General features: G+C 43.7%; 1 non-coding gene across 1 annotated transcript; it reads right to left on the minus strand.

Annotated features, from left to right (window-relative positions):
- Nucleotides 1–5,091: 5,091 nt before the first annotated feature.
- Nucleotides 5,092–5,166, minus strand: Trnas-uga (transfer RNA serine (anticodon UGA)). Its single transcript has one exon. It is a non-coding gene; the product is annotated as a tRNA-Ser (tRNA).
- Nucleotides 5,167–16,841: the final 11,675 nt, after the last annotated feature.

A 16,841-nucleotide genomic window follows, 5' to 3' on the forward strand; every position in this document is an offset into this window, starting at 1 on the left:
GGGCCACTGGAACAGCTGCGATACGTTGAACTGTTCAGTGTCCTGTAGCCGCTGGAAACACAAGTAAGTGAGCCGCAGTCTGTCTTCGATATCACGGAGTGGACGCTGCCAAGTCGAAGGCGTGCGAGGGGCCCCAGAGTGTGCTTACAAGTTAACTTGCCGTGTGGAAACGTGCCTGTGACGTAACTAGATGCTAAGTAAAACCTGGTGTGCGGGATCTAATAATCTTTGGTAGACGTTTAAAAACTGGTCATCTGACAGTTACACATTAAAAATAAGCGGTATTTCGTGGTTATACCAAGAAAACATCGTCAGAATGTAAAACAATCTATGTTACACGAGCACTATGGTAATGGCGGTGCTGAGACAATTTTTTTGTGCAGGTTGCATACATTCAGAGGCAAGCATACATGCAGGGCCAAACTTGATTGATTTATGAACACCACCCCCTCCCCTCAACCTACTGTTCTGTTAATTGATTTATGACCTCCTACAGAGAATCTGTCCTTCTGAGAAACCCTACCCCAATCCCTCTCCCTCCCCTTCCACCTTCTCCAACCCTCTAGGAAAATCCCTAGCCAATACAAGCACACCTTTGATATCAAATTAATTGACTAATTAATTAAATCGCTAAATTAATTTGCCACTCCCCCTCTGGTATATCCATCACCCCTTCCCTCCCACCCTCTCTCCCCCAGCCCTCCCCCATCGGAAAACTGGCGGGAAAAGGACTCACTCTATGCCGGAGAGGAAGGATCTCGTGACAGGAAAATCAGAATATGTCAATTACATAGCAAAGGATATACTATTTATTTATAAAATTTAATTCACAGGGGTTGGGCGTCTCTTTTATTTGGTGGGAGAAGATCATCCTTCTATGTTGTTTTGGGAGATGCAGGTCTTGTGAAATACATCGAAAAGAAGTTTGTGCCGGCCGGTGTGGCCGTGCGGTTTGTAACAAGTCCGATTTATTTATCTCGACCCGACCGGATCTGATAGCAATAGCAGCCCAAAATAATTATTAATTAATGTGACCGTGTACCTAATGGGGCTGGCAATCGGATTTGACTGCTACGGATTTGTTACATTCCATTTTGTCCTTCTCAAATGCTGTAATAATGAAATGTCCGGTGACAAGAAGGAACGCCAACACAGCTTCACTAATCAAGAACCTATATTCGTCTCAAAAAACACAAAAAGAAGGAGACAGCCACTGCCTTCGTCATACATATGTAATAACGGCTAATCTCAGCACAGGCTTCCTCGTTATTCATTATTGTCACACGCAAATTCAATCACTGCAATCCAACACTGCAATCCAAATGATGCCGGCGCGGTAGACGCGGAACCACAAATATCGGCACAGAAATATTACTGATCACTCTCGTAATTATACTTTTTCACTTTCCCGTATTATTCTAACACAAAGGGGTTAAACCGCGGCGATGGCCACTCCCTTTGTCGGTAAAGCCTTGAATTACAGCAACAGGCCTCCACACCGCTCGGCCCGCAACCTGGGAACTGACTCAACTCTACACTCGCTCTCGCAACACGACACTATCGATTGTTTGCCCTATCGACCTGTGCCGAGTGCAAAATTATAGTAAGGGCCTACGGACCCCTTACAGGTTCTAGGCGCTTCAGTCTGGGACCGCGTGACCACTAGGTCGCAGGTTCGAATGCTGCCTCGGGCAGGGATGTATGTGATGTCCTTAGGTTAGTGAGGTTTAGGTAGTTTTAAGTTCTAGGGGACTGATGACCACAGATGTTAAGTCCCATAGTGCTCAGAGCCATTTGAACCATTTGAAAAGAAGTATTCAATAGATTGCTATTTGTCTGATCGCACAAGGAATAGTTTCACTAAATTGACATCAGCATAACTCACCACACATAGTTACACTGTTAAAAATCTTCCGATTGCCTCTTCGCACCGACCACAGGGCAGATGTGCTGGTTACGTTGTGTATCCCCACGCGTGCAGGTTGGGAGAGAGGCCTGCAAACAGGGCCGGCTCATACGGTGCCACAAATCGGAAGTCGCACTAATCCCAACGAAAGCATCAGGTGGCGGCAACTCTGTGATATTTCTACCCGAGAAATTCCTGTCAAAACACATCCTCTCCCCCCCCCCCCCCTCTCTCTCTCTCTCTCTCTCTCTCTCTGAAGTGGACAGTTCCTGTCGCGTGCCCTGCTGGGTCCACACGTGCCATCTGTCGCGGCCAGACCGAACCAAAAACAAAACAGCGTTTACCTGGGAATCCCCCAAACCTTCCCATGCTGGATACCGACGCACAAGAGAACTTCCAGGGCAGATGTGTGACTGTGTAACCTCCCCGTAACTTATCGACCTTAATGACAGTGAAAAATTAAACCGCGTGTACCTAATGGAAATTTGGGAAACGCAATCGTCACCAAAGTTAATCTGTCAGTAAAGAGGGAGGAGAGGGTTACATCTAAATGAAAGGAAAAATGCAAATGAAACTGGTGGAAATTAATTTTGAAAAGGGGTAAAGTTAATAAAGAAAGTAAATGTGTGGCCGTTACGTTAACAATTAACTAGCGGTAATTAGATATTTGAGATTTGGGGTATATTACGGTCGCCAGTCCTATGGACAATAACTATAGTAACTGAAAAAGAAAGGTTATTACACATATAATTAGCACTAGAAGCGCGGCAACTGAAGGTTGACACGTGTAGTGTGAAAACTGAAAGTTTGTCAGAAGTAATAAATTTCGCTACACTCTGACTTAATTTAGCAAAAGAATTAATAAAACCGGAAAATTGAAAGTTAATTTAGTGACTGAAATTAATAGTGAGCTTTGTTTCTGATGCACATCGAAACTCAGTAAAATACGGTTAGTCTTGGGCTACCTCAACAATCATTTCAAAAGCTACTTGAATCTACGCAATTTAGAAATAAGAGATTTAACTTTGAACTTGAATTAAATTATTCTGAACAACTAACAATAGTAAAATTTAGTACGTACTAAGCTGAGCTGCAGTCACAGGTAAGCTAAAATATGCTAACAAAACTCGCACTCTTAATTTGTGCTTGTGTAATCTAAATATTGTAGCCAGCTGTGAATACCTTAACTGAACTTTGAAATTAAAGCAGTGAAATGGAATGATATTACTTTAATGCTGGCGTCTGAATTTCAACGACACTCGGGTTCATTTCGGAAAAGGAAGGGACCCTGCTTGGTAATGCGATTGGGACAATGAGCAACAAAGGTTCATGCTAAGTTGCTGTAATTTTGCCAGGCAAATGGAACAATTTTGAAAAGCTGAGGTCTGCCATACAGTTATAAAACTTTAGGTGCTTCCAGTTTTCCTTGTTGGTTGATTGAAGGTTTGAAGTCGTCGGTCGAGGAGGTGGTGACAGTCACTCATTGTCGGCCGTCGCTGTTGCAGAAGCTGGATGTTGGCGCGCCTTCTTCTTGACACGGTCACCAGGCGAAACGGGCTCTTGATGTGTGCCAGCTAACGCTTCCCGTCCGCGACACCATGTCAGAAACTATCATAGCAATTCGAGCGCAATTACATGCTGCCAAACCCTGAAAGCGCGGCAACTCGCGGGAGCGTCACACAACACACCTGCTCCACTGCACTACTCCAGCCAGACCCCCCTCTGCCCGCGCTAAACGCGACAGAGTTAACACTACCAAAGATCCTCAACACTTTGGTTCTCCACACGACCTATCGATGTATTTGTTCGATAGCATAGTTTTCCCTAGACCAAACCCAGCGTATAAATACAAATAATATTCACAAAACAAACCAATTATACATCGACATGAATGCATACATATACAAATAGTAAAACAATTACAATATACAAAGACACAGAAATGTCATATCTTCAGGTAACAAAATAAGGAAAAAAATTTATAGTACAATAGATGTAAATAGGAGGATATGCATTTCCGGCGTTACAACTGGTAATCGATCCAGAAACACTGTTGAAGTCAAGAAATTGATTGACTAATTAATTTCCAGTCACATGATCATGATTTAGAGGATATAAGGCAGACGCAGTAACTCAACAGTCTCAGTTGTAGTCAGTCTCTGGAAGAAGAAGAACCATGAAATGTTAACAACAGCCGAGATCCTCATCTGCCTCTCCATCGCAGAAAATGCTGAAAAGTAAGTACTCATACATGTCGTTGATTATCGAATGTACCATTTCCTCCTCTTCTTTGTCAAGTTTCCTTTCTTTATTCAACGTCACGTAATTGTCTGTGGATGTTTATTGTTTCTTCTTCTTTGTCCAGCAGCTTCTGGTGTGTCTGGATCAGCAGTAACTACCATTGGTTCATCAGGACATGGAATTCTACGAGTGTCCTGCTCTGCATCGACAAGACAAAGAAGAAGATGTATTAAAATAGTGTTGTGTTGGCTTAAGAAAGTGTAAAATTACTTTCAAGTTGCATGAGAAATAAATTAATTTTTACTTCACAATGTAGGTATGATATATCTTCATCCTATTCTCATTTTGATAGTAAACGGTTTTGCCCAGATACTATATCTGTGATTTTCTTCAGGCACAAGAGATATAATTTTAGACACGTTTGCTATATGTCTGTGGAAGTGGACACAGTGACATGCCTCCTGCTCCCATGGGCCAATATGTACAGCACGATAGACTTAATCCCATGCAGCCATTCTATATGTTTTGTTGTCTTCAATCATAAACTTCACCTCCTTAATAGCACTGATCTTCAGAAAAACTAAATGGTTCAAATGGCTCTGAGCACTATGGGACTTAACATCTACGATCATCAGTCCCCTAGAACTTAGAACTACTTAAACCTAACTAACCTAAGGACATCACACACATCCATGCCCAAGGCAGGATTCGAACCTGCAACCGTAGCAGTCGCGCGGTTCCGGACTAAGCGCCTAGAACCGCTAGACCACCGCAGCCGGCCTTCAGAAAAACTAATGCCATTTGTGTCCTGCACGTTAATTATATACAGAACGCAATAGGGGATAGGAGTTTTTGTAAATAATGACAACAAAGACATATGGTAACGAATTTTTTCATTTATTCAGTACACACAGATACGAAACTTCCTGGCAGATTAAAAGTGTGTGCCCGACCGAGACTCGAACTCGGGACCTTTGCCTTTCACGGGCAAGTGCTCTACCAACTGAGCTACCGAAGCACGACTCACGCCCGGTACTCACAGCTTTACTTCTGCCAGTATCTCGTCCCCTACCTTCCAACCTTTACAGAAGCTCTCCTGCGAACCTTGCAGAACTAGCACTCCTGAAACAAAGGATACTGCGGAGACATGGCTTAGCCACAGCCTGGGGGATGTTTCCAGAATGAGGTTTTCACTCTACAGCGGAGTGTGCGCCGAAATGAAACTTCCTGGCAGATTAAAACTGTGTGCCCGACCGAGACTCGAACTCGGGACCTTTGCCTTTCGCGGACAAGTGCTCTACCAACTAAGCTACCGAAGCACGACTCACGCCCCGTACTCACAGCTTTACTTCTGCCAGTATCTCGTCCCCCTACCTTCCAAACTTTACAGAAGCTCTCCTGCGAACCTTGCAGAACTACCACTCCTGAAACAAAGGATACTGCGGAGACATGGCTTAGCTGCAGCCAGGGGGATGTTTCCAGAATGAGATTTTCATTCTGCAGTGGAGTGTGCGCTGATATGAAACTTCCTGGCAGATTAAAAGTGTGTGCCCGACCGAGACTCGAACTCGGGACCTATGCCTTTCGCGGACAAGTGCTCTATCAACTGAGCTACCGAAGCACGACTCACGCCCCGTACTCACAGCTTTACTTCTGCCAGTATCCCGTTCCCTACCTTCCAAACTTTACAGAAGCTCTCCTGCGAATCTTGCAGAACTAGCACTCCTGAAACAAATGATACTGCGGAGACATGGCTTAGCCACAGCCTGGGGGATGGTTCCAGAATGAGATTTTCACTCTGCAGCACTTGCCCGCGAAAGGCAAAGGTCCCGAGTTCGAGTCTCGGTCGGGCACACAGTTTTAACCTGCCAGGAAGTTTCATTTCAGCGCACACTCCGCTGCAGAGTGAAAATCTCATTCTGGAAACATCCTCCAGGCTGTGGCTAAGCCATGTCTCCGCAGTATCCTTTCTTTCAGGAGTGCTAGTTCTGCAAGGTTCGAAGGAGAGCTTCTGTAAAGTCTGGAAAGTAGGAGACGAGATACTGGCAGAAGTAAAGCTGTGAGTAGCGAGCGTGAGTCGTGCTTCGGTAGCTCAGTTGGTAGAGCACTTGCCCGCGAAAGGCAAAGGTAGAGAATATGCTGCAGTATCAGGCCAGTGCGAGCAGCCTGTCTGCATCTGCTGCCACTGCTGCTGAATCCCTGACCTTGTTGGAGGGAGGGTTACCCATGGATGCCAAAGCAGCGCTGGGGTGGCGGCAGCGGGGGTGGCAGCTGCAGTGGTGGTGGCTTCCTGTGTGGTGACTAGCGGCACCCCTACCAGCAAGGCATGCCTCTCTGGGTCCCAGTTTGGTGAAGGCGGGCCACTGATACGTCCTGGCATATTGAGGAAATTGTTCTCCTGATGTGCAGGTGCTGTAAAAGAGAGAGAAAATAACAAAAATTAAGTACAAAGTTCCAGTCATCGCCAGCTGCTGCAGCTACAAGGAAAGAAGGAACACACATTATTATTATTTGTCAGTAGAGTGAGTACATGTGCATGCATGACCTATTTTGCTCCAGCTCCTTGTCATCTCCCTCAGGTCATGCAACACCTCCTCATGCCGATGAAGGTCTCTCTCCATCTCCTCCACCCACTGTGGCATTTCGTCCTCCCATGAACTGGGAAAGAGGCACTTGACCATCTCATTGATATCACCTAAAAACACATATTAATTCTTTTAATAATAAAAACATATAAATTTGCAAAAAACTATGAGATTTTCTTTTTTTCAGAATATGCACTTACAGGAGATCCGCCATGACTTCTGCTTACCTTCAATACATACCTTACGCTGTTCCTCTTCTCCTACCAGCAAATCATCTACAACAACCACAAAGAATGTTGCACCATATTAGATATCTAATGAAATTCTTGTCAAACATTAATGTATTGCATATAAACATTGCTACAAACAAGAAAAATATGTATACTGCTAACAGTGCTGATGCTGCTGCTGTTGCTGGCTTTCAGCAGCCACCTCACCAATTAATGTAGAACATACGCTGAAACAGTACAACAGTAAGACGACATGTATTCAGTACTATGGAATTCCGAGTTATAGATATCGATTTTGATTTATAAATCATGTACAACGGCAAGGACTCACTGACTGGTCACTAAATAACAGCAGCATATTACGTATATGAAGAAGAATGTACACTGAAGAGCCAAAAAAACTGGCACATCTGCCTAATATTGTGTAGGGTCCCTGTGAGGACGCAGAAGTGCCACAACACGATGTGGCATGGACTCGACTACTGTCTAAAGTAGTGCTGGAGGGAATTGACACTATAAATGCTGTAAGGCTGTCCATGAATCCATAAGAGTACAAGGGGGTGGAGGTCTCTTCTGAACAGCACGTTGCAAGGCATCCCAGATATGCTCAATAATGTTCATGTCTGGGGAGTTTGGTGGCCATTGGAACTGTTTAAACTCAGAAGAGTGTTTCTGGAGCCACTCTGTAGCAATTCTGAACGTATGGGGTGTCGCATTGTTCTGTTGGAATTGCCCAAGTTCATCGGAATGCACAATGGAAATGAATGGATGCAGGCGATCAGACAGGATGGTTATATCAGAATCGTATCTAGACGTATCAGGGGTCTCATATCACTCCAACTTCACACACTCCATACCATTACAGAGCCTCAACCAGCTTGAACAGTCCCCTGCTGACATGCAGTGTCCATGGACTCATGAGGTTATCTCCTTACCTGTACACGTCCATACGCTCAATACATTTTGAAACGAGACTCGTCCGACCAGACAATATGTTTCCAGTCATCAACAGTCCAATGTCAGTGTTGACAGGCCCAGGTGAGGCATAAAGCTTTGTATCATGTAGTCATCAAGGATACACAAGCGGGCTTTCGGCCCATATCGATGATGTTTTGTTGAATGGTTTGCATGCTGACACTTGTTGATGGCCCAGCACTCAAAGCTGGCCGGAGTGTCCGAGCGGTTCTAGGCGCTACGTCTGGAGCCGCGCGACCGCTATGGTCGCAGGTTCGAATCCTGCCTCGGGCATGGATGTGTGTGATGTCGTTAGGTTAGTTAGGTTTAAGTAGTTTTAAGTTCTAGGGGACTGATGACCTCAGAAGTTAAGTCCCATAGTGCTCAGAGCCATGTTTTGAACCAGCACTGAAATCTCCAGCAATTTGTGAAAGGGTTGCACTTCTGTCATACTGAGCGATTCTCTTCAGTCGTTGTTGGTCTTGTTCTTCCAGGATCTTTTTCTGGGAGCAGTGATGTTGGAGATTTGATATTTTACCAGATTCCTGATATTCACAGTACACTCATGAAATGATCGTATGGGAAAATCCCCACTTCATCTCTACCTTGTAGAGGCTGTGTCCCATCACTCATGCACCGACTATAACACCACACTGAAACTCACATAAATCTTGATAACCTGTCATTGAAGCAGCAGTAACTGATCTAAAAACTGTGCCAGACACTTGTTGTCTTTTATGGGAGTTGTCGACCACTGCGCCATTTTCTGCCTGTTTATATACCTGTGTATTTGAATATGCATGCCTGTACCAGTCTCTCTGACACTTCAGTGTATATCCTATTTATGACGCTGTTGCTGCTGTTGTTGTAGTGGCTGCCTCTGATGCATCTGCAGCTGCTGATGCATCTCAGCATTAATTTTAGCCACAATTTGGTGGATGTATGTTGAAACAATAAGACAAAATGTATTTAATATCGCTACTACAGAATTTTTAGTGGAAGAAAAAGTTCCTGTTATATATTCGAATATTACCTTACCAGGTAATTCCTATAAATTCCTATTGCCTTGGGCATTTACCGCCCCTTACATTACACTGCTGCTATTGCCACGCTTCGTTTTTCTAAACAAATTGGTAGCACACACACATGAGCAAGGAGATGACCTGAGACACCGGCGAATGATAGCAGACTGAGGCTGGGGATAGATGTGGTATGGGTTATATAGACTGAATCTCTGTCCACTAGTTCGGCGGGAACTTATCAGATTGCAGTATTTGGGGATACCTTGGTCGACAGTTTTGGACAAGTTGGTTGACGCATGCACAAACAGGAAGTAGCCACTTGAGAGAGAATGGAGGTGGTTTCCCAGGTATCAGATATCAAAAGGATGCCAACTTCTGCTGGACTGTCCAGGTGATGACGCTCAAAGTGCTCCCTGTGTGGGTGAATAGTAAGCTAGTGTTCAGTATGCTTTTGCTTGCCCTTGTGACCGCATGGGTTATGGGTGCCATGGTGAGGAGTGTGCTTGTGTTCTCAAACGTCTCTTCATACAAGACCCTCAATATGTGTCGAGTGTTCTTGAAATTTAATTACTTGATCTCTCTATACACATGGAAATAGACCATATCAATCTTTGTGATTTGATCAGCAGTCAGTAGTTCCTACCAATGACTCTTGGCAGTGCTGTGATCGCTTCTAGTTGTCCACTGGCCTCTGCACAAGGCTTCTGGACACTGTGGGAAGCATATGTGTTGTTACGATGCTCCCAGCGAATGCAGTATGGCAGTTATTTTTCTAGCACTGTGCATTTGCCCAGAGATGTTGGCAGGTTTGTGTTTTAGAGAGTATATTTGCGGTATACGTGTTAGGGGGGATTTTTCGCGATCTTAGTGGCGTGTTTAGGTCTTTATTAGCGATATTTTTTTTTAATATGTTATTCCCACTGCCAGTTCTTACCACTGTAATCAGAGTAGGACATCATGTCTTATGTTTGTGGCAGCAGAAAAGCAGTGCTTCCTAACACCTCTTGCCTATTTGCACAGCTGCGCAAAGGGTTGCCATCATCTGATGCTTTGTTCAGGGATTAGCATGACTTCCAGTCTGTGCGCCACATGAGACAGTTCTCTGTGCAGGCCTCTCTCCCAACCTTTGTGTGCAGAAAAACACAAAGTGGCCAGCGTGTCCCCCCTGTGGTCGGTGCGAAGACTCAATCAGAAGTTATTTAACAGTGTAATTACGTCCAGTGAGTTATGATGGCGTCGATTTCGTGACGGTATTCCTTGTGCGATCAGGCAAAAATGTTATCTACTTAATTACTTCTTTTCGATGTATTTTACAAAACTTGCATCTCCCAAAACAGCAGAGAATGATGAGCTATTCCCCCAGCAAATAAAAGAGAGATCCAACCCCTGTGAATCGAATTTTATAAATAAATAATCTATTCTTTGCTATGTTTACTGGCATTCATTTGAATTTCCTGTCATTAGATCCCTTCTCTCCAGCACAAACTGAGTCATTTTCCCACCAATTTCCAGATTAGGAGGGGTGAGGGAGTGGGAGGGGAGGTTTGATGGATTTACCACAGGGGGAGGGGTTAATTAATGTATCGATTTAATTAATCAGTAAATTAATTTGACATCAAAGGTGTGCTTGTATCAGTGAGCAGTTTCCCAGAGGGGTGAGGTAGGGGGACAGGGAGGGTGGGGATTCTCAGGACAGATTATCACCAGGGGTCGTAAATCAGTTAACATAACAACAGCTTAAGGGGAGGGGGGATATGTTCATAAATCAGTCAAGTTTGGCTGTGAATGTATGCTTGCCTCTAAATGTATGCAACCCACACTAACAAATTGTCCCAGCACCACGATTTTCCTACTACTTACATAAACTCCATTAGTACATACTGGATAGAAAAGATGTAATAAAATGACTTTAAAATCTGTGGGCAAGCCAGCTTCGACTGTCTAAACAGATACAACAAGAGTTGGACATGATGTAGGTCAGTGTAAATAATTTAGCAGGGAAGTTATATAATCAAGAAACAGTCTGTTTTTCAGTGCAAGTTCAACTTTCAACAAATCCTGGGGATTACTTATATAGTAATGATCTTCTTTTTCTTTTAGTACGTCTTTTTCCTTAACACCTGGTCCATTGCTTACTGTCTTTTGTTAAAAATTTTATATGGTTTTATAGGTCTTAATGCATGCTTGAGCTTTAGGTGTCGCAGAATTTATTACAGTTTGTGTGTACACTAACGCTACCACTTTGTATGCAGGAGATTTCAATGCCCTTCTTGCCATCAGTTTGGTGGTTGACTTTTCTCGCACATGCTATGTACGATGTCAAATTTGACAGTTACTTGCCACTCATCGTGCATATCATATATTTTTAGAGATGTCACGCTGTTTTATCGACTCTGTAACAAAGGTACGTTGTGGCTCTTAAACTTAACTAATATACATTTGTTTTAACAAACCTGTTTTACTTCTGCTGCCCAATCTTTGTACATTTGTTTTTAAGACACTTGCTTTAGATGTATGTATTTTTATGCCAGTCCTTTGTAGGAGACTACCGTCTGATTCTTATTTTGACGTTGGCTTACCAATAATTTGAGCATATTTCAGTTCTAAAGACGACAGTATAAACTGTCGAAACCGGTAAAGTGAACCAAATAAAGATTTTCTATTGCAGCTGACGCCTGACTATTTATCTTTGTGGATTAATAAAGTTGTTGGATGTCCACTTGGTTGTGCCAAACTCTGCCCGACTGGTGTCTTAGATCCTCAAAATCCCCAGATGGTTAGAGGGTTCTCCCCATAATGCTCCAAACGTTCTCGATTGGGGGGGGAGGGGGGCGGGGAAATCCTGTGACCTTGCTCGGCAAAGAGGGTTTGGTAAGCACAAAGAAAAACAGTAGAAACTCTCACCATATGTGGGTGGGTATTGTTTTGCTGAAATGTAAGTCCAGGATGGTTTGCCATGAAGGGCAACAAAAAGGGGGCAGAATGTCGTCGCCATAGCACTGTGCTGTAAGTGTGCCTCGGATGACGACAACGGGGTCTTTCTATGAAATGAAATTGCACCCTAGACCGTTACTCTAGGTTGTTGGACTGTATGGCGAGCGACAGTCGGGTTGGTATCTACCGCTGTCCGTGGCGTCACCAGGCACGTCTTTGGCCTGGGATCTCATTGACTGGAGTAGAACTGTCTTTACCGATGAGCTCTTCTTCAAAATGAGCACCGAATACCAGTGAAGGCGTATCTTGGGACGCCCCTGGCAGCAGTGGGACACCAACCTGACTGTCGCCCGCCATAGGGCCAGACAACTGGAGGGTTGGTCTGGGTGCCATTTCTTTTCGTAGGAGGAGCCCTCTGGTCGTCATCCGCGTCACCATGACAGCACAGTCGCGTTTTGTTGCCTTTCGTGGCAATCTATCTTAGGCTTACATGTCAACAAAATTATGCCACCAAGAACACGACGAGAGTTTCTACTGCTTGTCTTCATGCTTGCCAAACCGTACCTTGACCAGCACAGTCGCCGGATCCCTCCTTAATGGAGAACGTTTGCAGCATTATAGGCAGGGCCCTCCGACCATCTGGGGATTTGGACGACCTAACGCGTCAGTTGGATAGAATTTGTCGCGATATCCCTCAGGAGGACATCCAATAAGTCTGTCAGTCAATTCCAAGAGAAATAACTGCTTGCATAAGGACCAGAGTTGGACCAACGCGTTATTGTCTCGCTCAGTTTGAGAAGCTTTTTCTCCTGAATATGTCAACCAATTTTTCTGAAACTGTAATCGTTTGTTTGTCTGTACAGATCTACCTGTTTCTGCCCCAATCTGATAATTTCCTCGTGAAGTGTCTTTTTCGCTTTGTCGTAGAGTGTATATTATTATTATATTTGTAATTTTACCTGACATATTGAAATGGATAACAGTTCGTATAATGTAGATGCGAGTATATTTTTGATTAACTTAAGTCAAACAAGTGGTTAACAATTCTCTAATTGCAATATATCTTCTTCAGTTCTTAGTAATCCTGTCAATACTCTGTTGCAGCAAGCCATTTAGTTCCTCTACACTCTGACTTACCATGCAGAAATATACAAAAAATCTGTTTTGATGTGACTGCAGTTCCATACAAAGACATGGTATTCACAAAGTTCTTAAGTTTTTTCATTAATTGATTGCACTCAATATCGCATTTTTTTCTGCTACACAGTAGTGCTAAAAGAAGCAGGAGTTGTTCGTCGGCAGAACTACTCATTTTTCAAGAAAGAACCTGCAAAACACTTTAAAAAGTGCAAAACTCTACTGGCTACCTGTTGTCTGGAAAACTATCACAACACTAGATCACTCACACTGTATATATCCGAGCCATATCGCCTATCGCCGAGAAGATCGGACGATCGCTGCCCGATGCGACATACCGTTTTGTGTATGCCAAAGCCTGAATATGGTGATAGACGGAGAAATCCTAGAGATCGTCGCTAAATGCAAGGGCTTGCTGAAAAGCAACGCCTTCGAAATTTTTAATCTGTTCTCAATATCGGTTGAGGTATTACATGTCATACATATTACTTGGTCAACTTTCTCGCTTCGCTGACGCAAGCTGAAAACCTCTGACTCTAGAGGCCACTGTCTTGGAGCGTGTAACGTGGGGGAGCGTGAGAAACACAGTGAGGTAATCGAGTTTCATGAAACACAGGAGACCGAACATCTGTTAACATTTTCTTTTGGGTTTTGAGCTTGAAGGTGATATGTTCCTTAACAACATTGTGACAGGTGATGAAAACTGGCTTCACCATTTTGACCCCGAAAACAAGAGAGCATCACAGGAGTTACGTGACAAGGGAACACCGACGCCAAAAAAGTTTAGAACCTGCCATCAGCAGGCAGAGTCATGCTCACAGCGCTCTTGGATGGTCAAGGTGTGGTGCATTTGGAATTCATTTCTTAAATCACTACCATAATCCCTGCAAGGTACTGCAAGACCCTGATAAAACTGAAAGCACGAATACGAAGAGTTCGACCATACATGAGCACGTCTTATTCAGCATGACAATTCCAGATCACACACGAGCGCTGCGACGTCTGCAACCATTCGACGCATTGGGTTCACTGTCTATACAGCCCTGACTTGGCCCATACAATTTTCATCTGATTCCGAAACTTAAAGAACACCTTCGAGAACTTCAGATTCGTTGTGATGAAGCAGCACAAGCAAAGGTGAGGTTGTGGCTCCGTCGACAAAGTCATTCTACGGTGACGGTTGTTAATAACGTTTTTTTCATGCAGAAAATTCGGAGGCATTACTTTTCAGCACGCCCTCCTGTATGTTTTAGGAATTATGATGACAAAACGCAACTCCCGCACTGAGGAAATGAGAAAAAGGCTACAACTCGGAAAAGTAGCTGCAATTAAAATAGGCAAGTTGTTAAAGGGACGGAAACTGTCACTACCGACCAAAATAAAGATGGATGAAACTTTGATCTTGTCCATAGTTTTGTACGGACGTGAGTCATCGAAAATGAAATAAAATGGATCACAAGAAAATGGATTCTTCTGAAACACGTTTTTGGAGGAAGATCTTGAGGATTTCATTGACTAAAAAATTAAAAAACAAAACCAAAAATTTCTCTGGTGTCTTAAATACTGCAAATGGAATTATGGTACTTTGGGCATATCACAACAGCAGAAGACTCACTTGAAAAAGCTGCAATGCATGGAAGAATAGAAGGTCAAAGAGGTAGAGGAAAACCAAGGAGATGATGGATACAAGAAATCAAAGAAAGCTCCTAAATGAGCAACTGAGAACTAAACACCAAACCAACGTTTGTTATCAGACAGCTACGGTTTTCCTCCCAAATGAAAGATAGAATCACCTGGTATTGTTGGCTGGGAGACCGCCTAATGAGAAAGCTCTCCCCCCCCCCCCCCCCCAGCTAAATAGTGGCGGTGGAAACTTCTTCCGCCAACAGGATTCGAACTGACCACCCCTCGAATATATCTGATGATTATTGTTGTGGACTGGCAAGACAGCCAATCCACAGTGACGGGTAGCCGAAAGGCACGCGTTTAAGCTCACGCAGGCTGGCGTGAGGTCTGGAACAGTTAAAAGAGTTATACTAGCCAGAAAAGTACGTAGCTGCTGGAATACTTAACTTTAATCCATAATTGGTGAACATCGGTCTGACGGTACATGCATCACAAGATAAATAGCAAATGATAATGGCGCATTGCTAGGTCGTAGCAAATGACGTAGCTGAAGGCTATGCTAACTATCGTCTCGGCAAATGAGAGCGTAATTTGTCAGTGAACCATTGCTAGCAAAGTCGGCTGTACAACTGGGGCGAGTGCTAGGAAGTCTCTCTAGACCTGCCGTGTGGCGGCGCTCGGTCTGCAATCACTGACAGTGGCGACACGCGGGTCCGACGTATACTAACGGACCGCGGCCGATTTAAAGGCTACCACCTAGCAAGTGTGGTGTCTGGCGGTGACACCACAATTATTACTGGTAGTTCTATAGCTACCGTTTTATTAATGTTTCTGTTCTATACGGGACTAATTACCCTCCCCCCCCCCCCTCCCCGTCAGATAATGTACTCTCCCCCTAGCATCTTTCTTATCTATCCTATCATGTCATATGGCATATATTGCCTGCTCCAGACATGTCCATTGTACCAGACATTCATATTGCTCTTGCATGTTTTCTACTGTCATATATCCACCTTCCATTAAGTCGTCCACTCGTTTTTTTCTCAAATCTCAAACCCAGCTAACAATTCCTCGGTCCATGTACTTCGCCAGCTACATTCCCCCACCGGCTCTATTTCGTTGTCATTACAAGCATAGTTACATCGTTTCTTCAGTCTGTTCACTGTTGTGTGACGTGGTAGGTTCGACGAGGCTGGGCAACAGTACATCTCGCCTGAACATGATGGCCAGGTGGACTATCGAAATATTGTGTCAAGTTAACTTGAAGATCTGACTTCAAACCCTAGAAAAGTACCACTGTTTATTCGTTTTCCTAACTATTTTAGTAATTTCGAATGTGCTTCTCTCATATCTCGGTTGCTCAGTTTTAATAGTTTTTGCACTGAAGGCCCGTGAATCACTGCCAAAAGTCAAATCTTAAAAATGTATTCATTGACTATAAACTCCCTGTTAGAGATATAGTTCATTTAGTTCACTAACAGCTCCCTAAGCCAATTTGGCTCCTCCTCTCGATTTCTAACGCTGCGCTTGGACTCGTCGTCTTCATTTGTATTAACCACAAAAACTCGTCAATGGTTCAACAACTTACTGTTAATTTATACAACATTTTCGCTGTGTTAATTATACACTGTTTCCGTATTTTTACGATCATTTTGAAGCCTACTTTCAAACCTACTCTAAATGTTTCTCCATTCATTGTTGGAGCTCATCTGAACTAAAGACGAACAATGCAATGTCATTAGCGAAACGAAAATATACTGGTGTCCAACATTAAAGCAACAAACGGAAATTTTGCAAGGTTGCGTTTATTTTGCCACAAAAGAGTATAAATAGGTGATAATAAAGTAGAAACAATGTAATAAAGAATACAGAACGTAAACAACTGCAACATGCATAACGGTAGAAAAAATTTTATTGGTTTTTTCCAATTTCATTGATTTGCACACACATTTCGGCAACTGGTTAATGTGCTCATTATGGCGTGTGACCACCTCTGGCAGCAATACAGGCATGTTGAGACAATAGCGCCCATTCTTCCTGAGAGCTGCTCGCAGTCTTGGAGAGTGGGTGGCTGATGCAGACGTGATGCAAGCCGTCTCCCTAGAGCATCCCAGACATGCGCTAAGGGATTCAAATCGGGAGAGTGAGCAGGGCACGCCATGCGTGCAATTTCTTCTGTTTCCAAGAAAACATCAACCACCCGTGC

Source organism: Schistocerca serialis, chromosome 3 (assembly GCF_023864345.2).
Source record: "Schistocerca serialis cubense isolate TAMUIC-IGC-003099 chromosome 3, iqSchSeri2.2, whole genome shotgun sequence".
Lineage (NCBI taxonomy): Eukaryota > Metazoa > Arthropoda > Insecta > Orthoptera > Acrididae > Schistocerca > Schistocerca serialis.